The sequence below is a fragment of the Carcharodon carcharias genome, chromosome 18 (assembly GCF_017639515.1).
Source record: "Carcharodon carcharias isolate sCarCar2 chromosome 18, sCarCar2.pri, whole genome shotgun sequence".
Taxonomy (NCBI): domain Eukaryota; kingdom Metazoa; phylum Chordata; class Chondrichthyes; order Lamniformes; family Lamnidae; genus Carcharodon; species Carcharodon carcharias.
In genome coordinates, this window is record NC_054484.1 from 82,975,774 (window position 1) to 82,993,633 (window position 17,860).

A 17,860-nucleotide genomic window follows, 5' to 3' on the forward strand; every position below is an offset into this window, starting at 1 on the left:
TAGAGGCCTGTATAACGGCCTCTATTGGCAAGACTGCAATTGTTATCAGCAGTGAGGATCTATGCTATGACTCCACACACATTGTTGGGCACAGGCCCACCACCACTGTGGTTCTGCTGGGAGTCCCTGGCACAGCTCTCTAGCATACAAACAACACCACAGCTGGAAATATAGCCAGATCAGGGAGGTACAACCAGGACTTGGCATGTCCCACGCTGGTTGCCAGCTCTGAAAGTATTCCTGGAGATTACTGATGTTCAGCCTCCAACCGCCCTGCCACTGGTCACCTGATGTGGTCACCCTCACAAAGCCCCACCTCTGCACACTAACTGGAAAACCAACAGAGTCTGTCCACCCCATTGGATAATAATTGACTGTCAGCCAAATATTCTTCGCTCCCCATTTCCAATATTTTGATCACTAAAAGTACTCCAAAAAAAATGAAACAAAAGGGCATATCTTTTGTTAGTGCCTCGACTAATTTCTCTTCCCCCCCAACCCCCCCCCCCCCCCCCCCCCCCCCCCCCCCCCCCCACCCCTCTGCGAGTTTTGCTTAAAGCAGTTTTCTGGAGACTCATCTTTAACTCCTGGAGAATCCAGGCTAATGCTGGAGGACTGATAATCTAGGCTGGAAGTGCTCGTTATCAGGACGCCTAAGCCAATGTGTTCAAATCCCATTTCTCTGCTATTATTGTAACAGAGTTGGTTTCCAGTTTAAGACTTATGGAGGAATATTAGCAGGATGTGCTAGGTGCTCTTTTGCTAACATCACAAATATCAATTTCTAGACTTACATTCCTCATACTTAATTTCACTGAAAATTTAAATTGAACATTAATGCGGGTTTTGTCCTTTTGATGTGTATTTTATTAACAATTATATTATTACCAAAAACAATGCTTTGCAGGTGTTTGCTGAATTTACAATTTCAAGCCTCAGCCAGTATTTTCTTTGTACAAGTAGCTGCAAAGGTAAACTATTGAAATGAAATAAGAGATAGCCAAATTTTTGTCCTTTAGGTTTCTTGTCACTGAGGTAACGGTGTACAAAATAAAACATGCAAATTCACTTTAAAAGAACTATAAATGTAAATGTGAGGAAAGATTTTGATTTTTCAAATTGCTAAAATGCCTTCTGTACCCTCACAACGCTTTGGAGAGTGAGCAGGAGAGAGAAATTAACTGGGTGGGACATTAAAGAGCATGGGGAGTGAGCAGGAGAGTTGGATTGGATTAGTTGGGATATTAAAGGATATAACTAACCAGGGTTATAAGAACATATTGTAAGAGCTTCTACAAACTTATAAAAAGGAGAGTAGCTAAATTAAACATTTGTCCCTTAAAGGCAGAGACAGGAGAAATTATCATGGAGAATGAGGAAATGGCAGGCGTTGTACATATGTTTATTGTCTGTCTTCACAAAGGAAATTAGATACCAGAAATAGAGGGCAACCAAGGGGCTAGTTAGTATTGGTAGGGAGGTGGTGGCATAGTGGCATTGTCACTGGACTGGATTAGTATTCCAGAGACCCAGGGTATTGCTCTGGGGTCCCAGGTTTGAAACCCACCAAGGCAAACGTCTAGCGTGTGCATGCTCTATAGTATTGACTTCAATGAAAGTTCGCAGAGTAATGTATCCAAGGGCTGAATTTTTCATCCCGCGGGTGAGCGTGCGCCCAACCCGAGTGGGAGTAAATAGTGAGCGATGATGTCACCCAAACGCCCTGACGTCATCGCGAACTCTCGCGATCTTTTGGTCGGTGGGTGTGCATGGGTGTCGGAGCAGCACCCGCCATTAATTAACAGGCTACTTAAGGCTATTAACAGTGAAATTGTCTGAGATTTTTCATTGCCCATGCGATTTTCTGCTCCTCTCACAGGCAAAACGGGCAGACAGCCAGCTGACATTTCCTCAAACCTCATCCACGGGCAGGATAAAAAGGGTCAGCAGCATTGCCAGTGTGAGTAGTGAGCTGTTTTGGAGATAGTTTACTGTCGGTGACTTATTGGTACTTGGCAGCTTCATCTCTGTTCAGGGCTTCATTCTTAGCATTTCCAGGCTTCATTCCAGGACTCATTGGTGTCTCCCAGGCCCCCAGAAGTTTCAGACAGTGTGGACTCTTCCAGGTATCAGACAGCCTTCCCTTACCCTGGTAATAGGCATTGTGATCCCCGCTGAGGAAGAGAGGGGCAGAAGGGAAAGGGGGCCACATGTCCCAATGCAGCTTCCAGGGGAGCAACCTGTGGGAGGAGAGGTGTAGGCACAAGGGACACAGGGCCAGCAGGTGGTCCAACATGGAAGGGGCCACAGAAGAGGCCACTATCCTGCTGCCAGCGTTACAGGCGGTGATGCAGCTACCTCAATATGTCTGAGGTGCAATGCCGAAGGAGGCTTCGCCTCTCAAGGAAGACAGTGACCTCCATTTGCCAGATAATTGGGCCTCAGATCAGCTCCGACTGTGTGGGAGGACACCCCATGCCAGTGGCTCCAAAGGTCAGAGGGGTCCTCAACTTCTATGCCTCCGGCTCTTTCCAGGGTTCAGTGGGGGATCTTTGTGGAGCCTCCCAATCAGCTGTCCATAGTTGCTTCAAGCTGGTGGCAGGAGCTCTGTTCGTGCGGGTACTGACCGTTATTCTTTGCCATCCGGTCGAGGCCAGTCAGACACAGTGAGCCAGAGGCTTTGCAGTGATTGCTGGCTTCCCCTGCATCCAGGGTGCAATAGACTGTACATATGTGGCCATCAAGGTGCCAGCAGATGAGCCCAGAGCCTTCATCAACAGGAAGGGCTTCCACTCCATGAATGTGCAGATAGTGTGTGACCACAGGATGCAGATTCTGCAAGTCTGTGCAAGGTACCCAGGCAGCTCCCACGACATCTACATCCTCAGACACTCCCAGGTGCCAGGGCTCTTCAGTGCTCCAGCAATACTGGATGGATAGCTGCTGGGTGACAAGGGCTATCCCTTGAAGAGGTGTCTCTCTGCCACCCAGGAACAGAGGCAGAGCAGCGTTACAATATGAATCATGGCTCCACAAGAATGGTGCTAAAGAGCACCATAGGTCTTCTCAAGATGCGCTTCTGATGCCCGGACCGTTCGGGGGGTGCACTACAGTACCCCCCAGAGCGGGTGTCACTATAGTGGTTACATGCTGCGTGGTTGCAATCTGGCACTGGCAAGGGGGGACCCACTAGAGGAAGAGAATCTTGACGCAGCTGCACAGGCCAGAGGTGATGAATCCAGTAGGGAGTCCCAAGATGAGCACGGTGACGAGAACACTGAGGGCACGGAGCCAGACCTCAGTCAGCTGCAGGGAGGCAGGGACACCAGGGACGCCTTGATCCTATGCTTCTTCAGATAGACTACTAACGATCAGCTTCAAACGCATGCCAGGGCTGCCGCCTCCAGCCCGGGCGTCTGAAAGGACCCTTTCATTTGAACACAAAGAGCACTGAGTGTCTGTGCAATAAGTTCAGAGCCACTTACGTCCAGCATTATGTACTGGTGTACCCCGCACCAATGAAATAAAAAGGTGAAGCATACTCAGTTCATTACAACAAAACCATATTTATACCTTTTTGACAAGTACAGACTACTTACATCAACCTCTCTGACCTTAAGTCCCAGACCAGTAAACATGAACTAAACATAAATGAACATAAAATAACCCATGGCCTGTCCCTCTGTGCTCAAGGTGCCTTTAACCTATGCTGGTGAGTGTTACGCCTTGGTGCACCAACCAGCTTCCCCCCCCCCCCCCACCCCCCCTGGCATCGGCATTGTCCTGTTGTCCTGTTGGCCTTGATGACCTTGGCGGTCGTCCTCTGGCCAGTGGAGCCTGTGCTGGCCCCGCCTGGGAGGGAGTGGCCTCTGCCATGGCTGGCATCTCCCAGTTGTCGCAGACTCATTAGCTGCCACGGTCACTGGCAGAGAGGTGGAGGAGCTGCTGCCATCATCCAGAGGTCCCTGAGAGGAGCCGCAGAGACAACAGGCATCTTGTGCGCCAACATGAGGTCGCTCTGGACCTCCCTGCACTCCATTGATGGATGGGACCTAGCTGGGATACTGGGTGCCTCATCCACCTCCCACACTGACACAGGCCACCTGAGCTCAGTGCCTGTGTGAGGGCTTGCAGGTCCGAGCACAACCCCAGGCAGCCCTGATTCTGTCCATGGAGCTGCCTCTCCATGATAGTCGCCACTCTCTCAATGGAGGAGGCAGTGCGCTCAGCCATGACAGTCAACGCAGTTCTCATGTTCCGCATGGACTCCTCCATAATGGAGACCATGGCAAACATACCCTCATGGATCTCCACCAGATCCTCCCACACATCTCGCTCAACATCCAGTACCTGCCGCCCAATGGATGACTCCAGAGGCCCATCAACTGAGCATTGTCCTGGTCCCCAGCAGTCCTCTGACTGCTGGTGCCCTGGGCACTGTCTGCCTCTGCCTGCATCTCAAGCAAATGGGAACTGCCCTCAACAATGTGCACTGAGATACCAGCCACCACTCTAGTGCTGGTATCTGTGCTGATGCCTGCTTCAGAGAGCGGGTGTGACGCAGGTGACAGGGATGCCCAGTGGTCCTCTGGTGTCAGGGTGGCCCTTCGGGGCCTGTGGATGGGACACCTGCTGATGAACCTAAAAGGGAGAAGAAGGACATGTCATTAGTTAAAGTCATTACACTCACTGTGCATGCCAGGCACCATGGTGAGACAATGGAGATCTGCATCATGGTGCCTTCATCTTTCAATGATCATTGGGGACACCGGGTTCGAGGCTCACATTAGTGAGGAGACTGCACTAGAAAAGTTGCAAATCGTAAACTCTCATCTCTGTGCACTGTGCTCTTACCTTCATCTGGCATCCCCGCCTCTCCACGCAGTTGCACAGGGAGTTTGCTGGCTCTCCAGCTCAAGGGCATCCTGCTCGAACCAGGAGAGCAACAGCAGGTTGGGCCTGTACGTGGCCTCTCTGCTTGGTTATGGCTAGGCTTCTCCTGAAAGGACAGAGGAGCATGGATTAATCCACTCTCTACCTGCAGCATCATTGCAGCCTAGCCAACCCCAGCTGAGGAACACCTCGCAGGGTACATCCGAGTCATGGCCCTCAAGCCTCAAGGCTCAGTCCAAGCAGCCAGGGCTCACCCCCTTGGCCAGCTCTGGCATGATTGAAAGTTGGCACTCAGACTCTAACACCCCTGAGGTCCACAGGGGGACAGCCACATCTTAACACTTCTGCACACTGACCCATGCCAACATGGTACTCACCTGCGGTCTGTCCGCAAGAATGACCCAAACCTCCCTGTCGCTTGCCATTTTAACACTCCACCCTGCTCTCTTGCCCACATGTCTGTCCTTGGCTTGCTGCATTGTTCCAGTGACGCCCAATGCAAACTGGAGGAACAACACCTCATCTTCCGACTAGGCACTTTACAGCCTTCCGGAATGAATATTGAATTCAACATCTTTAGGTCGTGAGCTCCCTCCCCCATCCCCACCCCCTTTCTGTTTCCCCCTTCCTTTTTTTCCCAATAAATTATAAAGATTTTTCTTTTCCCACCTATTTCCATTATAAAAAAAAACACCCCCACTAGAGCTATACCTTGAGTGCCCTACCATCCATTCTTAATTAGCACATTCGTTTAGATAATATCACCAACTTTAACTTTAACACCTATGTGTTCTATTGTACTATTGTTGTTGACATCTTTTGATGATCTGCTTCTATCACTGCTTGTTTGTCCATACAACCACACCCCCCCCCACCTCTCTCTCTCTCTATCTCTCCACCCCCCACACACACACCTTAAACCAGCTTATATTTCAACTCTTTCTTGGACTCGAACTCAGGTTCTGTTGAAGGGTCATGAGGACTCGAAACGTCAACTCTTTTCTTCTCCGCCGATGCTGCCAGACCTGCTGAGTTTTTCCAGGTAATTCTGTTTTTGTTTTGGATTTCCAGCATCCGCAGTTTTTTTGTTTTTATCTTGGTACTCACCCTTCCTGAGCACAGCAGGTCATTGAAGCACTTCTGGCACTGCACCCAGCAGCACTGCACCACATCATGGCTGCTCACCCGGACTGCCAGCTCCTCCCATGCCTTCTATGTAAGGTGCGGTGACCTCCTCCTCTCATCTCTGGAGACAAGGATGTCCCTCCTGGCAGCCATCTCCAGGAGTACAGTGAGGCACTCATCTGAAAAGCAGGGAGGCACTGAGTGTCCACCTGATCTGCCCTCCCTCCTGGGGTTTGCTGCCACACTCGAATGCATTATCAGAACAGAAGCCAGACGTCCTTCCCTGGCAGCCTTTCTGTATCTGCCAGGGCCTTCTTTATTCCGGCCGCCGGGTCGCCATTGGACCCAGCGGCAAACAATCGCCTGTCCCCGCTCGGCCCTTCTCAGCCAGTGATGAGCCACATTTCACGTTGGGTGGGCCTTAATTAGCCCGCCATTGTGAAATCGTGGTCAGGGCACGATCGTGGGCAGTGGTCAGTTCGTGGCTGCTCCCAGGCCCGCTCGATGAGGGCAGAAAACCAGCCCCAAGTCTGCTGATGATACAAAGCTAGTTGGAAATGTAAACTGTGAGGAGGATACAGAGGCTACAAATAGAGACACGTTAAGTGAGTGGGAAACAAGATGGTAGAAGGAGTCAAAGGAAGTGAGGTTATTCACTTTGGTCATAAAATAGAAAAGCAGAATCATTTTTCAAAGGGGTGAAACTTCTAAATGTTAATATTCGGAGAGACTTGTAAAAGGAACACAGAAAATTAGCATGGGGTTACAAAAAGCAGTTAGGAAGGCAAATGACGTTGGTCTTTATTGCAAGGGGTTTTGAATAAAGAAGTCTTGCTACAATTATTTAGGGAATTGGTGAGACCACACCCGGAATACTGTGTACAGTTTGGTCTCCATAATTAAAAATTTAATTATTAATTATTAAAAGCTTAAGGAGCATAATGTTAGATTAGACAGTGTGGAAATTGAAGTGTTTGAGGAGTGAGATAATTAGACATGGTGAGATATTGGAAGTGCATTTGGAGTGAGCAGGAGAATGTGATTTCCTGAGTGGTAATTAAAGGGACAAGGAGTGAGCTGTCAAGTGGAATGAGAATAGATGCATTGTGTGGAGTAAAGCAGGAATGCAGCATTGATAGACCGAAAGGAATTGGAGTTTGGACACCCCAAGTTTGAATACAGAGGGTTGTGCTCCATAATGGGATCTAGAGCAGAGATTCTGAAACCTTTTTTGGTTCAAGATCTCCTTTTCAAGTGGATCAGCAATGACGGATTGCCAATCTAAATTATAATACTACTTAATACTCAAAACTACAAAAATGCTGCAGCTAAAATGTGTATTTAATAATGCCTTGAAGAAAACAGGTATTCACTTAAAAATATCAGTGAGATGGATGTATTACTTCTTACTTCACAGTGTCTCTCCTTGTCAGGAGCACACAAGCAATCTGAAGATGACAGGAGTATGAAGGGAGCAGGAGCATGGAAAGAGCAGGGGCACGGGGTGAGAGCAGGGACACGGGGAGAGAACAGGGACACTGGGAGAGAGCAGGTGCATGGGGAGAGAGCAGGAGCATGGGGAGAGAGCAGGGGCATGGAGAAAGAGCAGGAGCCTGGGGAGAGAGCAGGGGCACAGGGAGAGAGCAGGAGCATAGGGAGAGAGCAGGGGCACGGCGAGAGAGCAGGAGCATGGGGAGAGGGCTTGGGCATGGGGAGAGAGAGAGAGAGAGCATGGGCACGGGGTGAGAGCAGGGGCACTGGGAGAGGAAACAGGGGCACTGGGAGAGGGAGCAGGGGCAGGAAGAGAGAGCATGGGCAGGGAGAGAGAGAGAGAGCAGGGGCACTGGGAAATGGCAGGAGCACAGAGGAGCAGGAACCTGGCAGGGAGCAGGGCACACCATCTCACATTCACTTTCCTTTGGCTATGAGGTCCTTGGTGGTTGCCCAAATCGCCCAGCTGTGGACTGGATCTGCATTGCAGACTCTCTGGAAGGTTGTGTGGACTCCAGTTCAATAACCAGTGGCCTTGCAGATGATGAGTGAGTGAGGTGGTGCACACCACACCAGTTATAAGCTTTGCATTTTCAATTTTCCTGCGCTGCAGGAACTCATCAAGGCTCCTTAGACAACACCTTCCAAACCCATAAGGACAAGGGCAGTAGGCACATGAGAACACCACCACCTGGAGGTTCCCCTCCAAGCCACTCACCATCCTGACTTGGAAATATATCACCGTTCCTTCACTGTCGCTGGGTCAAAATCCTGGAACTCCATCCCTAACAGCACTGTGGGTGTACCTGCACCACATGGACTACAGCGGTTCAAGAAGGCAGCTTACCACCACTTTCTCAAGGGCAACTAGGGATGGGCAATAAATGCTGGCCCAGCCAGCGACGCCCACATCCCACGAATGAATTTTTAAAAATTGATCATACCTTCCTCTCTTTTTCATATCTTCTATGTCTGAATTTTGTTTTCTCTTCATATTTATTTTCACATGTAATCAATTTTGTATTTGTTTCACCTTTCTACTCACTCCTCATAATGATATCAGTTATGCATATGGTCAGGAACGGGGCAATCACTTTTTAAAATTCATTCATAGGATATGGGTATTGTTGGCTGGACCAGCATTAATTGCCCATCCCTAATTTCCCTTGAGAAGGTGGTGATGAGCTGCCTTCTTGAACCACTGCAGTCCATGTGGTATAGGTACACCCATAGTGGGAGTTCCAGGATTTTGACCCAGCGACAGTGAAGGAACGGCAATATATTTCCAAGTCAGAATGGTGAGTGGCTTGGAGGAGAACTTCCAGGTAGTGGTGTTTCCATCTATCTGCTGCCCTTGTCCTTCCAGATGGTAGTGGTCATGGGTTTGGAAGGTGCGAAGGAGCGTTGGTAAGTTTCTGCAGTGCATCTTGTAGATGGTACACACTGCTGCTACTGTGTGTCAGTGGTGGAGGGAGTGAATGTCTGTGGATATGGTGCCATTTAAGCGGGGCTGCTTTGTCCTGAATGGTATCGAGCTTCTTGAGTGATGTTGGAGCTGCACTCATCCAGGCAAATGGAGAGTATTCCACCACACACCTTACTTGTGCCTTGTAGGCGGTGGACAGGCTTTGGGGAGTCAGGGGGTGAGTTACTCGCTGCAGGATTCCTAGCCTCTGATCTGCTCTTGTAGCCACAGTATTTATATGGCTGGTCCAGTTTGTTTCAGGTCAATGGTAACCTCCTGGATGTTTGATAGTGGGAGATTCAGTGATGGTAATGCGATGGTTAGATTCTCTCTTGTTGGAGATGGTCATTGCCTGGCACTTGTGTGGCGCGAATGTTACTTGTCACTTGTCAGTCCAAGCCTGGATATTGTTCCAGTCTTACTGTATTCGGGCATGGACTGCTTCAGTGTCTGAGGAGTCGTGAATGGTGCTGAACATTGTGTAATCATCAGCGAACATCCCCACTTCTGACCTTATGATGGAAGGAAGGTCATTGATGAAGCAATTGAAGATGGTTGGGCTGAGGACACTACCCTGAGGAACTCCTGCAGTGATGTCCTGGAACTGAGATGATTGACCTCCAACAACCACAACCTTCTTACTTTGTGCTAGGTATGACTCCAACCAGTAGAGAGTTTTTCTTTGATTCCCATTGACTCCAGTTTTGCTGGGGTTCCTTGATACCACACTCAGTCAAATGCTGCCTTGATGTCAAAGGTAGTCACTCTCACCTCACCTTTTGAGTTCAGCTCATTTGTCCGTTTGCTATCTTCATATTATGGATGCACACACAAAGCCTATTTGGGGTGGTATTCGGAAATTGCAGTAAAGATTGTGGATTTCTGCTACTCTGATCTGCATATTTTAGTCGTTGTCACTCATCGTCATCTGTGTGTGGGGTCTCCATCTTTGAGACTCAGATCCTGCCATGTTGAATTAGCCGATGTTGGCAAAACCTAAAGCTAGAGAAAGACAGGAAGCAGCAATATCTGGTTAAGGAATTTATTGCAGTCATATAAGTGTGTTCTTTTCATTAATTTTCTGTACTGTTGTGATATTAAGATCTGAATACCTAACTATAGAATAGAACAGTAGGAGGCCATTTGTCCTGTCATGCCTGTGCCATCTCTTTGAAAGACTATCCAATTAGCCCCACCAGCCTGATCCTTTCCTTAACCTACAACCGTTTCCCTTTCAAGTAATTCTGCAATTCTTTTTTGAAAGTTATTACTGAATCTGCTTCCACCATTCTTTCAGCCTCCCTTGGAAAAGAGTGACACTTGGAGGGAGCACTGTTCAGAAAATTTTGGGCTCCCAGTTTTTCTATAGTGAAAATAAAGGATAAAGCAGGGTCTGTGGCCTGGCCTCTGACCCCACATGGACGAGGCTGCCCTGCAAGAGCTTTATCAAAGAATTAGTCCTTTAGAGTGGAAAGCTGAACAAATCAGTTCAACAGGTGAACTGTTTATCGAAGGCACTGTAACCTCTCTGGTCCGGATTGCTTGGGACCAAGTCATTTCTGGATTTCAGAATTTTCTGGATCATAGAACAATGTTAGAATGTCTAACCACAAATGTGTAAACCGGAAAACACCAGAGATATAAATATTTACCTAAAACATAAAACAGTGATAAAACATTCAGTAATAAAATTTGTTTTACTTGTCCAATGTGTTAGTTCCTGTATTCACATGTTTTATTGTGGCGAATATTGCAACAGATGCAAAGATCCAGCTACATGCTTTAACTATGAACAAGGCTGCTCCACTCAATTGGATTTATTTTTCTCAAATGATGTGTAATATAATTCCAAGGAAAATAGTCAGTGCTGCATTAGTTACCAGCTGTTGAAAGCCTTTGATCACTAATAACAATTGAATCAAATGGATTTAAACAGATAATATTCTGACCCAGAAATTGTTGGAGTAGGGCATCACATTGCCAGCACTCTGAATTAGATTTTTTACTTCACTCTTCAGATTGCACTTTTCATCTCAGATTGCTGGAAGTGTGAATTGATAATGGTGCAGAGGCAATAACAGGCCACCTGAGACCTCTGTGAATGTCGGGTCCAATGGTTTATCTCCTTAACTAATGAAGATAGAGAAAGAAACAGTGAATGACATAGAAAGAAATAGTGTGAATTGGAGTCAAATTAGAAACAGAAAGAAAAATAGAGGGAAAGAAAGATTGGATTAAAAGAAAAAAGTGGCTTAAAGAAAAAGTAAGAAACAATTTTTTAAAAATACATGTTAAAATAATTTATTGTCTGCAGGGGTGAGACCCAGCATTTTTCCTTCAGTGGGCCTGCAATGTTGAGTGGCATGTCAGGACCTGAATGGCTAGCCCTAAATGAGTTTAGTGGAATCAATTCACATTAACAGCATTAAATACAGCAATATGATGAGGTTCATGCTGAGATGTTAATTCAGTTAGTTTCTGTGAAGCTAAAGGAAAACTGTCCTGAACTGCAAGGTGAATCAGTGGGGTATCGCTTCTTGCCATGAATTGCTGGATTTTTTTTTATGCACCATGAACTCGATATTATTTTTCAGCCAATCCTGGGCCATTCTGTGCAGGAGGATGGTGTTACTGGAGACCAAGAGTGTTCTCACTCATACAAAGCAACTGACCGAGAAAAGCATTCCTGTACCAGAACAGGATTGGAATTCCTCCAGGGTGAATCCAATTCACGACCTCTACAGAGCCTTGAGCACATTCTCCAGGCTGACACTGCAGTGCAGTACTGAGGGAGTGCTGCATTGTCTGAGGTGCCATCTTTCAGAGAACATGTCTGCCCTCTCAGGTGGATGTAAAAGATCCCATGGTACTATCCAAAGAACAGCAGGGGTGTTATCCCTGGTGTCCTGACCAATATTTATTTGTTATCCCAAATAGATTAACTGGAGATTAGTCTCATTGTCTTTGCTCAGGTTGGTTGCCATTACTGACATAGCAACAGTGATTGCACCTCAAAAAAAGTACTTAAATGGCTGTGAAGCACTTTGGGACCTGCTTGAGGATGTGAAAGGTGTTTTTTTTCTCTTTCTTAGGCCAATGATGCAGTTGCTATCCTAGCTGCATGAATACAATGAAGGCATGAGACACTACTGAAAATGGCTATTTGTAAACTGAGCCAGTACTACAGGGTAGGCTGTCCAAAAGCAGCCAGCACATACTAAATACTGGGTAATTTAGTAGGTTTGTTTCCTACTTGTTCATATATTTATGCAGAAAATGAGAGTTGATGTGTGGACACTTAATGCTCTTTGTATAAAGGTACAAAAATGTTCCATTTTTTTCATAAGAATTTGATTTTAGTTTAGACGTGTGAAAGAATGACTAACACAACACATGCTGGAATTAAGGAAATGCTGCAAAATGATAGCTCTTGATGAGGTAATTGTGATAAAACTTAATTTGTTATTTAAGGAGGTAGTACTTTTTCCTTGTTATCTATACTTATAGGTAGTGTTAATAAGTTAATCCTCCAGCTGCTGGCAACTTGCCACGTTTTGCTAATCCAGGTAACTGCCTATTCCCTCATCCCATATGCTCTGACTTTAGCCATGAGCCATGCAGTACTTTATCAAAGGCCTTTTGGAAATCCAAATACATTACATCTACTATATCACCCTTATCTACTCTTTCTGTTACTGCTTCAGAGAATTCAATAAGGTTATTCAAACATCAATTTCCCTTTCAAAAACTCTGCTGTTATTTTTCAGTTTTTAAATGTTTTCCTATTGCATCTTTGAATGGAGGATTCCTTTATCTTTCTTATCAATGACATTAAGCTAATTAGTCCATGTACTTCTCTGGCTTGTTCTATCTGCCTTTAAAAGATAGGAACTGCATCAGTTGTCCACCACTCCTTTGGCTACTATTCCCTATTCTAATGAGTTTTTAGATATCTATAATAGTGTGTCTATTGTCTCTTCCCTCGTTTTGTGTAATATGTGCAGAGGCAATCTATCCAATCCGGGGGTTTTATGCTCTCTAAGTTTCACTAGTGTATCGGTTATCTCCCCCTCCCCACTCACTATATTAAATGTTTTTATATCTTTTTTTCATTTCTCAAGTCATGTCCACCATGTTAGTCTCCCTAGTAAATACAGGGTAATTACAGGTAACCATTTCATGTTGTTACTCAGACGCAGTAGCAACACAGTGGTATTCTCCACTAACAGGATGCTGCCGTCAAGCCAAAAAGACATTCTGCCTCTCACACAAATGTGTAATGTGGCATATGAATTTCAGTGCAGTTGTGATGCCAGGTACGTAGGCTGTATGTCCCAATGACTGGTGGATTGCATCAAGCAGCAAGTACCTTTGGCTGTTCACAACAGGCCATACTCAACCAGCCTATGCTTGCAAAACTCAAAACAGTGTTCGACATTAGGTGTGATTCAGCAATTGGACAGCACTTGCTAAACAATCCTGACTGTGCTGGGAATCACACTGAAAATCAATTTAAGATTATTAGTTGAGCTTGCAGTGTGGCTCACTTACACATGCTAGAAGCTACATATATTCACAAACATGGCTCTGTCCTTTGCAGACAGAAGGATCATATCCACACATTGCACCTTTTTCAATGAAACAAAACCTTGAGGACAGCCACTCCCTGGTTCATTCCCCATAGCAATGCCTTGACCAATCGGAGTCACCCTGCCTGGTTTGAGTTTGAACAGAAGCCTGGCAGTTAACTGTTCACTGCTGCATTCTCCATGCTAATGCCTCTACCAATTAGAGTGCACTTGGCGACCAACTCTCTTCTCATGCAGTATAAATTGTTGTTCTCTTTACTGTTGATTATCTTGCGATCTGTCATGATGAGTGCAAGACAAAAAGCTTAGACAACATGTCTCTTTTTTCAGCATTAGAGTCATAGAGGTCTACAGCACAGAAAAAGGCCCTTTGGCCCATTGAGTCTGCGTTGGTCATACAAGTACCTAACTATTCTAATCCCATTTTCCAGCACTAGGCCCAGAGCCTTGTATGCCATAGCATCACAAGTGCGCATCCAAATGCTTCTTAAATGTAATGAGGGTTTCTGCCTCTACCGCCCTTTCAGGTGATGAGTTCCAGATTCCCACCACCCTCTGGGTGAAAAAATTCTTCCTCACATCCCTTCTAAACCTCCTGGCCCTTACCTTAAATCTATGCCCCCGGTTATTGATCCCTTCACCAAGGGGAAAAGTTACTTCCTATCTACCCTATCTATGCCCCTCATAATTTTATACACCTCAATCTTCTCTGCTCCATGTAAAATAACCCCAGTCTATCCAATCTCTCTTCATAACAAAAACTGTCCAGCCTAGGCAATATCCTGGTAAATCTCCTCTGTACTCTCTCTAGTGCAATCACATCCATTCTATAATGTAGATTCCAGAACTGCATGCAATACTCTAGCTGTGGCCTAACCAGCATTTTATACAGTTCCAACATAACTTCACTGCTCTTATATTCTGTGCCTCGGCTAATAAAGGCAAGTATCCCATATGTCTTCTTAACCACCTTATCTACCTGTCCCACTACCTTAAGGGACCGGTGGATATGCACACCAAAGTCCCTCTGATCCTCAGTACTTCCCAGGGTCCTACCATTCATCGTGTATTCCCGTGCCTTGTTTGTCCTGCCCAAGTGCATCGCCTCACACTTATCCGGATTAAATACCATTTGCCACTGATCAGCCCATCTGACCAGCCCATCTATATCATCCTGTAATCTCAGGGTTTCCTCCTCACTGTTTACCACCCCAACAATTTTCATGTCATCCGTGAACTTAGTGATCAACAAACATTCAAGTCTAAATCATTTATATGTACCACAAATGGCAAGGGACCCAACACTGATCCCTGTGGAACTCCACTGGACACAGGCATCCAGTCACAAAAGTATCCCTCGACCATCACCCTCTGCTTCCTGCCACTCAGCCAATTCTGGATCCAATTTGCCAAATTGCCTTGGATCCCATGGGCCCTTACCTTCATTATCAGTCTCCCATGCAGGACCTTATCAAAAGCCTTGCTGAAGTCCAAGTTGATTACGTCAAATACATTGCCCTCATCTACACACCTGCTCACCTCTTTGAAAAATTCAATTAAATTGGTTAGACATGATCTCCCCTTAACAAAACCATGCTGACTGTCCTTGATCAATCCCTGCCTCTCCAAGTGTAAATTAATTCTGTCCCTCAGAATTGCTTCCAATAGTTTCCCTGCCACTAAGGTTAGACTGACTGGCCTGTAGTTCCCTGGTTTATCCTTTCCTCCCTTCTTGAATAATGGTACCACATAGGCTGTCCTCCAAGTCCTCAGGCACCTCTCCTGTGGCCAGAGAGGTATTGAAAATTATTGCCAGCATCCCTGCTATCTCCTCCCTTGCCTCACTCAACAGCCTGAGATACATTTCATCCGGGCCTGGAGATTTATCTACTTTTAAGCCTACCAGACCACTTAGCACCTCCTCCCTTTCTATGCTAATTTCTTTAATTATATCACAGTCCTTCTGTCTGATTTCCATACCCGTGTCGTTCCTCTCACTTGTGAACATTGACACAAAGTATTCATTTAGAACCCTACCTACATCTTCCAGCTCCACACACAAATTACCACTATGGTCATTAATGGGTCCTACTCTTTCCCTAGTTATCCTCTTACTCTTAATGTATTTGTAAAATAACTTTGGATTTTCCTTTATTTACCTGCCAATGTTTTTTCATGTTCCCTTTTTGCTCTCCTAATTTCATTTTTAAGGTCCCCCCTACACATTCTATACTCGTCTATGGCTTCCGCTGTTTTGAGCTCTCGGTATCTGCCATAAGCCTCCCTTTTTCTCCTTATCCAATCCTGTATATTCCTTGACATCCAGGGCTCCCTGGATTTGTTGGTCCAACCCTTTGTTTTTACTGGAATATGTTGGCCCTGTACTATCCCTATTTCTTTCTTGAATGAGTCCCACTATTCTGACGTAGGTTTACCTAAAAGTAGCTGCTCGCAGTCAACTCTGGCTAAATCATATCTGACCTTATTAAAATCAGCCTTCCCCCAATTTAGAACTCTGATTTCTGGCCCATTCTTGTCTTTTTCCATAACAACCTTGACTCTAATGGAGTTATGATCACTATCTGCAAAATGCTCCCCCACTGATACCTCTACCATTTGCCCTGCTTCATTCCCTAAAATTAAGTCCAGGACTGCCCCCTTTCTTGTAGGACCTTCTACGTACTGGCTTAAAAAGCTCTCCTGGATGAACTTTAAGAATTCAGCTCCCTCGAAATCGATCACACTATAACTAACCCATTAATGTTGAGGAAGTTGAAATCCTCCACTATTACTACCCTATTATTTTTACACTTCTCTGAAATTTCCCTACATATCTATTTCTCTCTGATTGTTTGGGGGCCTATGGTACACGGGCAGTAATGTGATTGCTCCTTTTTTGTTTTTCAGTTCCACCCATATGGCTTCATTTGAGGAGCCTTCTAAGATGTCATCCCTCCTCACTGCTGTAATTGACTCCTTGATTAATGTTGTGATACCCCCTCCTCTTTTACCTCCTTCCCTGTCTCACCTGAAGACCCTATATCCTGGAATATTGAGCTGCCAATCCTGCCCCTCTTTCAACCATGTCTCTGTGACAGCAATGACATCATACTTCCACGTGTTAATTTGTGCCCTCAACTCGTCTGCTTTATTCATCAGACTCCTTGCATTAAAATAAATACAGGGTAATACAGGGTAATTATTTAATATTTCTGTTATTTCATGACCACTACCTGTGAGTTTGTGTGTATCCCTTATTAGCCCTATCCTGATTTTTTCTTTTCAAGTATCTGAAAAACACTTTACTTTTCTTATATTTCTTGATAATTTAATTTTGTAATTTATTTTTGCCTTCTCAATTGTCTTACTTCTCTCCTAACCTTTTCAGGACCCCTTTGTCATCCTCTCCTTTGTTCTCGATATATTTTAGTTATGCTTTATCTTGAGTTTCAATTTTGCCCTTATTTCTTTATTTATTCATTGTGTATCATTACTGGCTGGTTTGTTCCTGCTGTTTAGTGTGATTTATTTCCCATTGCTGTTCTATTTCTTTGTTTGTCAATAAATCTTTACCCTTTATTTTCCCTAGTTCCATGGTTATCCCCCTAAAACCAGCTTTGCTCCAATCTACCACATTGGTCTTTGACTTACTGATGTTCTTCTCAATCATTATCTCAAACTCTTCTCTGTTGTGAACAATATTGTATAAACCTACTTCTTTTATCTGTTCTGGTTCATTTCATTTTCATTTCATTCAAAATCATGAGGGGTACGGACAGAGTAGGTAGGGAGAAACTGTTCCCACTTGTGAAAGGATCAAGAGCAAGAGGGTACAGATTTAAAGTAATTAATAAAAGAAGCAAAAGCGATATAAGGAAATTTTTTTCACACAGCGAGTGGTTAATATCTGGAGTGCTCTGCCTGAGAGTGTGGTGAAGGCAGGATGAATCAAAGCATTCAAAAGGGAATTAGACTGTTACCTGAAAAGGAAGAATGTGCAGGGTTATGTGGAGAAGGTGGGGGAGAGGCACTAAATGAATTGCTTCTTCACAGAGCCGGTGCAGACACGGTGAGCCAATGTTCTCCCATGATTATTATTCTGTGCCTTTTACTCATTTATATATTTACTTGCATATTTCTTCCTTTACCTCCATTCCATGATTAGGTGGTCTGTCGTCTATCCCAATTAGTGTTATTGATCCTTTATTTGCTTTTATTTTAACCTGAATGAATTCTGTTTCTAGCCTTTAGTTAGTTATGCCTCTTTTTTACTACTGCCATTATGTTATCTCTAATT

General features: G+C 45.2%; 1 protein-coding gene across 2 annotated transcripts in view; it reads left to right on the forward strand.

Moving 5' to 3' along the window:
* The window catches only part of ptchd1 (patched domain containing 1), a 156,990-nt gene extending 143,073 nt beyond the window's left edge, over positions 1-13,917 (forward strand). For both annotated transcript variants that reach the window (XR_005945806.1, XR_005945807.1), the window contains exon 5: positions 12,067-13,917. The gene's annotated coding sequence lies outside the window, so the exon portion shown is untranslated. The remainder of the gene's footprint in view (positions 1-12,066) is intronic.
* The last annotated feature ends 3,943 nt before the right edge of the window (positions 13,918-17,860 follow it).